The 8,956-nt window shown below is 37.1% G+C and overlaps 1 pseudogene; it reads right to left on the bottom strand.

Annotated features, from left to right (window-relative positions):
* Nucleotides 1-2,733: 2,733 nt before the first annotated feature.
* Nucleotides 2,734-3,695, bottom strand: LOC118575928 (annotated as a pseudogene).
* Between the last annotated feature and the right edge of the window lie 5,261 nt (nt 3,696-8,956).

Here is an 8,956-nt window from a genome sequence, read left to right as displayed (position 1 = left end):
TACAGCAGGATAATGTAGCAAAGTCTATACAATGTGTCCGCTACAGTGTAGAAAATGGGAAAAATGTATCCAATAGAAGATTAGGTGTTCTGTGGTGTTAGAGAGTGTGACAACAAAAGGCTCCATGATACACAGGACTCTTTGTGAGGTGGAGACAATGTTCAAAATATTGTGTAATTGTGGACAGTAGTTTTATGGAAATGTAGCCAGTGCTCATTTACTCATTTATACACTTTTATTAAATGCAATGTACTTTACACAATAAATCCATCCTTATAAGGTTGATGGACAATGTTAACTCAGAGGAAATTCAATGAATTCAGAATAGAAAGAATTGAGGAATTTACTGTGAGGTCTATGTAAGACCATGCTTTTCTGTACCTCCATGATGTCTATAAATTGAGAGATGTGATCAGTAGAATGCATTGACTTCCTGAATAGAGGGTTTGGGTAGTAGGAAGGAACCATGATTTGAACAACTGCCTGGATGGAAGATGTATTCATGGATGTAAAATTGAGGGCAAATTAACAAAATAATAAACAAAAAGTGAACTGGAGAAACTGCTAGAGATAACTTTTGCCTTGCAGAAACCTCTAAAGTTACCCTATCTAGTGTCTGATAGCATTGTTCTGCTTGTTCACTATCATTTCTGGGTGTCAATCCTATTTGAATAAGAGCATTATTGACAAGTATTACATTCCAAGGCTGCCTAGTGGTTTATAAGAAACCAAGTATAATTTCTTTCTTAAGATTTTTGTGTTAATGTGGACTTTTACTATGTTAATTCTCTTAATTGGTATCATTTTTTTCTCCTTTCCTTGGAAATTAAAAAAATTCTCTGAAAGAAAGCATTTTATGATTGACTTTATTTTGAATAATTAATTTCTTAGCAGTTTGTTTGATTTAAAATTGATAGTGCAGGTCATTGCACACCAGGCAAATGTAGTGATGCACTGAAGAGGCAAGTTGTCTTTGGGTTATTGACAATAAACAGTTAATAAGCATTGAAAAAAGATGTTACCTAACAAGTATGTAGTCATTAAAAAGATTTCATATATTACTCTGAAAACAGACTTCTCATCATTTCATAGCGAAAGACCTTATTGGTCATTTTTATAATATAACACACACATATTCACATTGATGGAAAATATCAAGAAGAGCACTTACAAATAATAATAACACAATGTATATTCTAATGAATTGATGGTTTTTTAAATATGAATTTGTTTGCAATGTTTAAATATTTAGAAATAATATATATTCTGTTTAAGTTCTGTCTTCTTTTGGAAATATGCATACAGAAAATGAAAAGGACTATTGGCCAAGCAACAAGATTTCAGTATATGGCACTAAATAAGTTTTATTGTAATTTTAAATAATGATACATGAAATATCATGTATATGAAGTGAAAGAAAATAAACAAAAGATAAGAAAGGTACAACCTTCAAAAACAAGCACCAGACCTGGTCATGTGTATTATTGTGTTATTTGTTTTAATGTGTATGGCTCTTTTTAGTTCAAACATGGTCATCATGCTCTTCTGTTGGAATAAGTTTGGACATGTGCCAGAACCAGACTGAAGTTCTTGTTCCAAAACAGAGTAAGGAGGAGCTCTGGTGGCCTTTTGGGGTCACCTACATGTTATAATTCTTTCTGTTCAGTCAGGAAGGTTTCCAGTTTTCCTGTGAGGTTATTTAATTTCATATATTAATCATGATGCATCAGAATCTCCCCTTCTTAGCCGTTTTCCTGTTTCTGTTTACCCTCTTCCACTGCCCTATGAGATTTGTTGTCTCAGAAATATTTTAGAGGAATTGAAGGACAATGACTCTTTTGTAACCTTTTACAGGCTAATGAGGAACATGGTTCATGTCCCTCATCACAAAACTCATCCCTCTCCTGTCCATTCTTCAAAAAGGAGACTCCAGCTCAAGTTCAGGTTCTGTTGGACTAGCAACTGGATGACTGCTATGTAGACAAACCACTTATCTGTAGAAATTGGTGGATTTTAGGGCCAGAGTTCAGTTTGGAATACAAGGACTCAAAATGTAGCCAAAATCAGACTTATAAGCACTGGAGCCACCAAGGCTGTTATTTTCCACAGCCACCTTCTCATGATAGAACTGAAAATAAATAACACAGATAAGCCAGTTGAAAAGTAAAGTGAATTTTAATACAAACTACATTGAGCAACATGAATTCAAGAGAGGGTTTTTTTTTTGAGTCAACTATTTAAGTGTATGTATTAATGGCATGTACATTCATGCTATTATGCAAAATTTGTGTATAGAGACATCAAATTAGAATGAGCATTTAAAATAGAATGGCTGAATAGAAATTCATGACTTGCTTAGTGAGGGAGCTTATAGGTAAGTGGTATTATTATTTATTCTACTTATTGTTGTAGTATTGGCCATGCATAGGTTTTTCAAAATATTTACTATGACTGGTTGTATTTACATACATGTAATTATTGATATGTGTATTGGAAAAGTTAATGTGTGCTAAGTCTACATTATTAGTTTATGAATGTCTAGCTTCTCTTAACTGAAAAGAATAAAAAATGGATTCTATAAGTTAGATAAAGACATCAGGAGGAGAATATATACAATGATAATAGTTTTACAGTATAGTTCAATTTTTCAAAACTACGTTTCCTTTTCATTAACATGAAAACTCAAAGGGTTCCAATGATAGTAGCGTTCTTTGAGTATGATATGTGCAGTATTTATGACAGAGCAAATATGAAGTTTTTCCATGTGAACTCTCTACCTGACAGCACCTTCCTCAGAGCAGTCTTCATGGCCTCATTCCTCAGACTGTATATTACAAGGTTGAGTATTGGGGGCAGTACTGTGTAAAAGATAGATAGAAGAAGATCTAAAGCAGTTGGTGAGTCAGAAGTTGGCTTTAGATAGGCGCATGCACCTGTGAACAGAAAAAATGAGAAAACAAAGAGGTGGGGTAGGCAGGTGGAAAAAACCTTAGACCGACCTTCAGCAGAGGGCATCCTGAGAATTGTGGAGAATATCTGGCCATAAGAGAGGGTGACAGCAATAAAGCAGCCAAAGGCCATCACAGCCATGAAGGCAACCACTCCCTTCACTCCAAGGTAATCATTAGTGCAGGAGAGCTTGAGCAACTGGGGGATATCACAGAAGAACTGGTGGATTATTTTGTCCTTGCAGAATCTGATAGAGAATGTAGTTGTTGTGTACAAGGTTCCTGAGATACCCCCACTTAACCATACAGCTGTCACAGCCCACATGCACTTCCTGGGATCCATGATGACCTCATAGTGCAGTGGAGGCAGATGGCCCCATAGCGGTCATAAGACATCACTGTGAGAATGGATACCTCAGCAGCAGCCAATGATGAGAAAAAGAAAACTTGCAGAATACACTGGCCATATGAAATGTAGTCATTATCCATCAGGGAATTGCCAATAGACTGGGGAACTGTGACAGAAAGAGATGAGAGGTCCAGCAGGGAAAGGTGCTTCAGGAAGTAATACATTGGAGACTGGAGGTGGGGGTCCAGTGTGATGATGGTGACAATGATGAAGTTACCTGCCAACCCCAGTAGATATGTCACCAAGAAGAGCAAAGCATGCAAAATCTGCAGCTCACGTTAGTCAGAGAATCCCATGAGAAGGAACCCACTCCTTGTGGTTAAGTTTGCTACAGTCATTTTCAGACTAGAAATTGTTGTAACAGCTAGAGATAAAAAAGATGTAGTAAATGCAATAGAAACTATGCATTCATCCAACATTAATTTCCTTAATTAATGTGTGTGAACAAATAATTAGCTGGTTGTGTCCTATATGAGAACATTATGTATAAAGTTCACATTTCTTACACCTGTGGTGCTTACACTTTGTATCAGAAAAGCAGTTGTTACAGGTGGATGAAAGTGTGGGCCAATCAGTGGTGCTATCAGAGCAAAAAATATTTTGCTCCATAAAAAACAATCACTGTTTTCTTTTCACAGGCAAACTGCTTTGTTTTATTTTAAAGCTATTAACATATATATATACTGAGGAGATTTTGATTAAAAAATTTTGATCTCAGGCTGCACAGATGCTCAGTGGTTAAGAGTATTTGCTCTTCCATGGGACCTGAATTCAGATCCACGCACTCATGTCAGGTGTCTCAGAACAACCTGTAATTCCATCTTCAAGGGATCCAGTGCCATCCTCTCACCTCACCAATAAAAAATAACAAATAACAAACACTAATTTTGAACTGTGGCTGGGCTACTTTTTTGTAGTGTTTATTTTAGTAGTTCATGAATAAATAAACTCTGTAGGGGAAATACACTTTCTGAATTTGAAGCTTGGTTTGTTTTGTCCAATTACATCACTTCTCAGAGAGAAACAAGGTTTCCTTCATGGTCTACTGCTGATCTTTGTAGGAAGGAGTCAGCCAACCATTCCTTCTTTCCAAATTCATACTGGGACATGAGCTGACTTGTGGTTTTCAGAGATTTTTATCTTCTGTCTGTGAGTTTCAGCAGCTACTGTGACAAGTGATCAGTCTTCTCTGGCATTGTTTAAATATGGTGAAATCTCTTTATGTAACAGCTTATCATCAACTTCAAACTGGTATTTGGGAGACACCTAATCCTGCAGGGAAGCATTTTGCTCTATAAATCATAAATCTGAGAATAGTTTTCCCCCAGCTAACACATTTCTAGTGACAGCACAGATTGATTCTTCTCTTTCACATCTTCATTTTGTAAGCAGTGACTCTGATATCTGACCATTCCATTTCTGTATCTGACTTCCTGGCAGTTCATTCAGTTTAGATTAGTATGAAATGGCTGTTAGTGCCAAGCCAGGTGGCACAAACCTGCAATCAGGCACAAGTAGGCTATAGCAGGAAATTATGACTTCAAGATCTGCCTGAGCTACACAGTGAGATCCTTTCAAAACAGTAAGGAGAGAGGAAGGGAAGAAGGGAGAATAGATAATTATGTTAACTAATTATTTGATTTTCCTTTTAGCAGCCCCTTTTGAAAACTTCTTACGTCTTATTCTGTTTATTGGAATCACACATTCAGTATTTCTAGACTTCTCTCAAATTTATTGATTTTCTTTTTTCAAACCACAAAATGGAAATCAGAGAGTATTGGAGATCAGAGTTATGTTTCTAATACAGCTTCTCTTTTCTGTGGTCTTTTCTTTCCCATTTTTCTTTGAAATGGTACATTATTATATATTATAATAAATATATATATTATAGTATGTGTATGATTTTTATTTTGGTTCAATTTATACTTTAATCTGCCACAGTTATACACATAGCTACTATCAGACAGGAAACACAAAGTGAATGTGCCATGCATTCATTTTTACAAGTCAAATACCATGTTAGAGTCCATCTTAAACATTTGGGTGCTATGTCGTCTAAATATAATGATTATATACTCATTATACTCAAAAACCCACATGGCATTTCTCTCAAAGATAAATCACAGTTTGCAGTAAATTTCACTTAAGATTATGAAATCCTAAAAATGTATTTTTACTGTCTATTTGTATCCAGTTGTTTTTCAGCTTGTCTCCATTTTAAACAGGATTTGTGCCTGGGCTTTAAGGCTCTATCAATAACACTTTCACAAAAATTCATTGCTGTATTTTTAGTAAATGTGAATAGACAATCCAGCAAATATTAGAAGATCAATATTGTAAACATGGCATTTCTGCCATTATTATTCTATAAAATGAAATTAAATTAAGGCTCCCCTTTTCCAAGACTGCATGAGGACCCTGCAGTCTCCACCCCCTGCCCCCACACCCATTTGCCTGAGACCACAGCCACTTCCTGAGACTTAGAGACCAGCCCCCAGCTCCCATCTGCCCCAGAACTCACATCTGGACTAGAGAGCACCCAGCTACCATCTGCCCCGGAACTCCCATCTGGACCAGATCTTCCATCACCAGAGTAGGTCAGTTCGGGCTTTTTCTCAACCATTGCCAGTAGTTGGCAGTGGAGGTATCTTTGTGGATGTCTGGGGACCTCTCTAGTACTTTGTTTCTTCCTCCTCTCATGGGGTCTTCATTTATCATAGTCTCTTATTCCTTGTTCTCCCTCTATGTTCTTGATCCAGCTGGGATCTCCCGCTCCCCTAAGCTCTCTTTCCTTCAATCCTTGCCCTTCATTAACCCTCTCACATGCAGTTTGCTCATGTAGATCTCATCCATTTCTCTGTCATTGGACAATCCCTGTGTCTTTCTTAGGGTCCTCTTTACTAGGCTCCCTCCCTGGAATTGTGAGTAGCAGTCTAGTCATCCTTTGTTTTACATCTAGTATCCACCTATGAGTGAGTACATACAATGTTTGTCTTTCCGAGTCTGGATGACATCATTCAGGGTGACTTTTTCTACATCCATCCATTTGCCTGCAAACCATTGTTTTTCCCTGCTGAGTAGTACTCCATTGTGTATATGTACCACATTTTCTTTATCCATTCTTCAGTTGACGGGTATCTAGGTTGTTTTCAGGTTCTGGCTATTACAAACAATGCTGATATGAACATAGCTGAGCAAGTGCCCTTGTGGTATGATTGAGCATTCTTTGGGTATATGCCCAAGAGTGCTACAGTTGGGTCTTGGGAGAGATGGATTCCCAATTTTCTAAGGAAGCACCATATTGATTTCCAAAGTGGCTGTACAAGTTTACATTCCCACAAGCAGTGGAGGAGAGTTCCCCTTGCTCCACATCCTCTCCAGCATAAGCTGTCTTCAGTGTTTTTGATCTTAGCCATTCTGGTGGGTGTAAGGTGGTATCTCAGAATCATTTTTATTTGCATTTCCCTGATGATTAGGGATGTTGAGCAATTCCTTAAATGTCTTTCAGCCATTTGAACTTCCTCTGTGGAGAATTCTCTGTTTAGTTCTATAGCCCATTTCTTAATTGGAGTGTTGGGCATTTTGATGCCTAATTTCTTGAGTTCTTTATATATTCTGGATATCAGCCCTCTGTCAGATGTGGGGTTGGTGAAGACCTTTTCCCATTCTGTAGGCTGTCACTTTGTCTTGTTGACCATGTCCTTTGCTCTACAAAAGCTTCTCATTTTCAAGAGGTCCCATTTATTGATTGTTTCTCTCAGTGTCTGTGCTATTGGTGTTATATTTAAGAAGTGATCTTCTATGCCACTTGGACTTAAGTTATGTGCATGGTGACAGATTTGGATCTTCAGTCTTCTACACGTTGACATCCAGTTATGCTAGCACCATTTGTTGAAGATGCTTTCTTTTTTCCATTGCACAGTTTTGGCTTCTTTGTAAAAAATTATATGTTCATAGGTGTTTGGGTTAATGTCAGGGTCTTCAATTCAATTCCATTGGTCCACATGTCTGTTTTTATGCCAGTACCAAGCTGTTTTTATTATGGTAGCTCTATAGTAGTGCTTGAGGTCAGGGATTATGATGCCTCCAGAAGTTGTTTTATTGTACAGGAATCTATTGGCTATCCTGCATTTTTTTTGTTTTTCCACATGAAGTTGAGTATTATTCTGTCCAGGTCTGTGAAGGATTGTGTTGGGATTTAATGGGGATTGCATTGAATCTGTAGATTGCTTTTGGTAAGATTGCCATTTTTACTATGTTAATCCTGCCTATCCATGAGCATGGAAGATCCTTCCATTTTCTGACATCTTCTTCAATTTCTTTTTCAGGGATTTAATGTTCTTGCCATATAGGTCCTTCACTTGCTTAGTTAGTGTTACACCAAGGTATTTTATATTATATGTGGATATTGTAAGGGGTGATGTATCTCTGATTTCCTTCTCAGCCTGTTTGTCAATTGTATGTTGGAGGGCTACTGGTCTGTTTTTTGTTTGTTTGTTTTTGAGTTGATCTTGTATCCTGCTATGTTGCTAAAGGTGTTTATAAGCTGTAGCAGTTCATTGGTTGAATTTTTGGGGTCACCCATGTATAGGATCATGTCATCTGCAAATAGGGAAAACTTGACATCTTCCTTTCCAATTTGTATACACTTAATCTACTTATGTTGTCTTATTTCTCTGGCTAGAACTTCAAGTACTATATTGAAAAAGTATAGGGAGAGGGGACAGCCTTGCCTTGTTCCTGATTTTAGTGGAATCACTTTGAGTTTCTCTCTATTTAATTTGATGTTGGCTGTTGGCTTGCTGTAGATTGCCTTTATTATGTTTAGGTATGTTTCCTATATTCCTGATCACTCCAAGACCTTTATCATGAAGGGGTGTTCAATTTTGTCAAATGCCTTTTCTGTGTCTAGTGATATGATCATGTGTTTTTTTTTCTTTGAGTTTGTTTATATGGTATATTATATTGATGGACTTTCATATGTTGAACCACCCTTGCATTCCTGGGATGAAGCCTACTTGATCATGGTGGATAATTGTTTTGATGTGTTTTTGGAGTCTGTTTGCCAGTATTTTATTGAGCATTTTTGCATCAATGTTTATGAGGGAGATCGGTCTGTAGTTCTCTTTTTTTGTTGTATCTTTGTTTGGTTTAGGAATCAGGGTAACTGTAGCCTCATAGGAGGAGTTTGGTAATGTTCCTTCTTCTATTGTGTGGAACAATTTAAAGAGTGTTGGTATTAACTCTTCTTTGAAAATCTGGTAGCAATCTGTGCTGGAACCATCTGGCCTTGGGCTTTTTTGATTGAGAGACTTTGAATGACTGATTCTATTACCTTAGGGGTTATTGGTCTGTTTAAATAGTTTATCTGGTCTTGATTTAACTTAGGTATGTGGTACTTATCCAGAAAATTATCCATTTCTTTTAGATTTTCTAGTTTTGTGGAGTAGAGGTTTTTGAAGTATGACCTGATGATTCTCTGGATTTTCTCACTGTCTGTTGTTATGTCCCCTTTTTCCTATCTGATTTTGTTAAACTGGATGTTCTCTCTGTCTTTTGGTTAGTTTGGATAAGGGCTTGTCTATCTTGTTGATTGTCT

This window comes from Onychomys torridus, unplaced genomic scaffold, assembly GCF_903995425.1.
Source record: "Onychomys torridus unplaced genomic scaffold, mOncTor1.1, whole genome shotgun sequence".
Lineage (NCBI taxonomy): Eukaryota > Metazoa > Chordata > Mammalia > Rodentia > Cricetidae > Onychomys > Onychomys torridus.
Note: the sequence above shows the minus strand (reverse complement) of the source record. Positions and strands in the feature narration are given on the sequence as shown.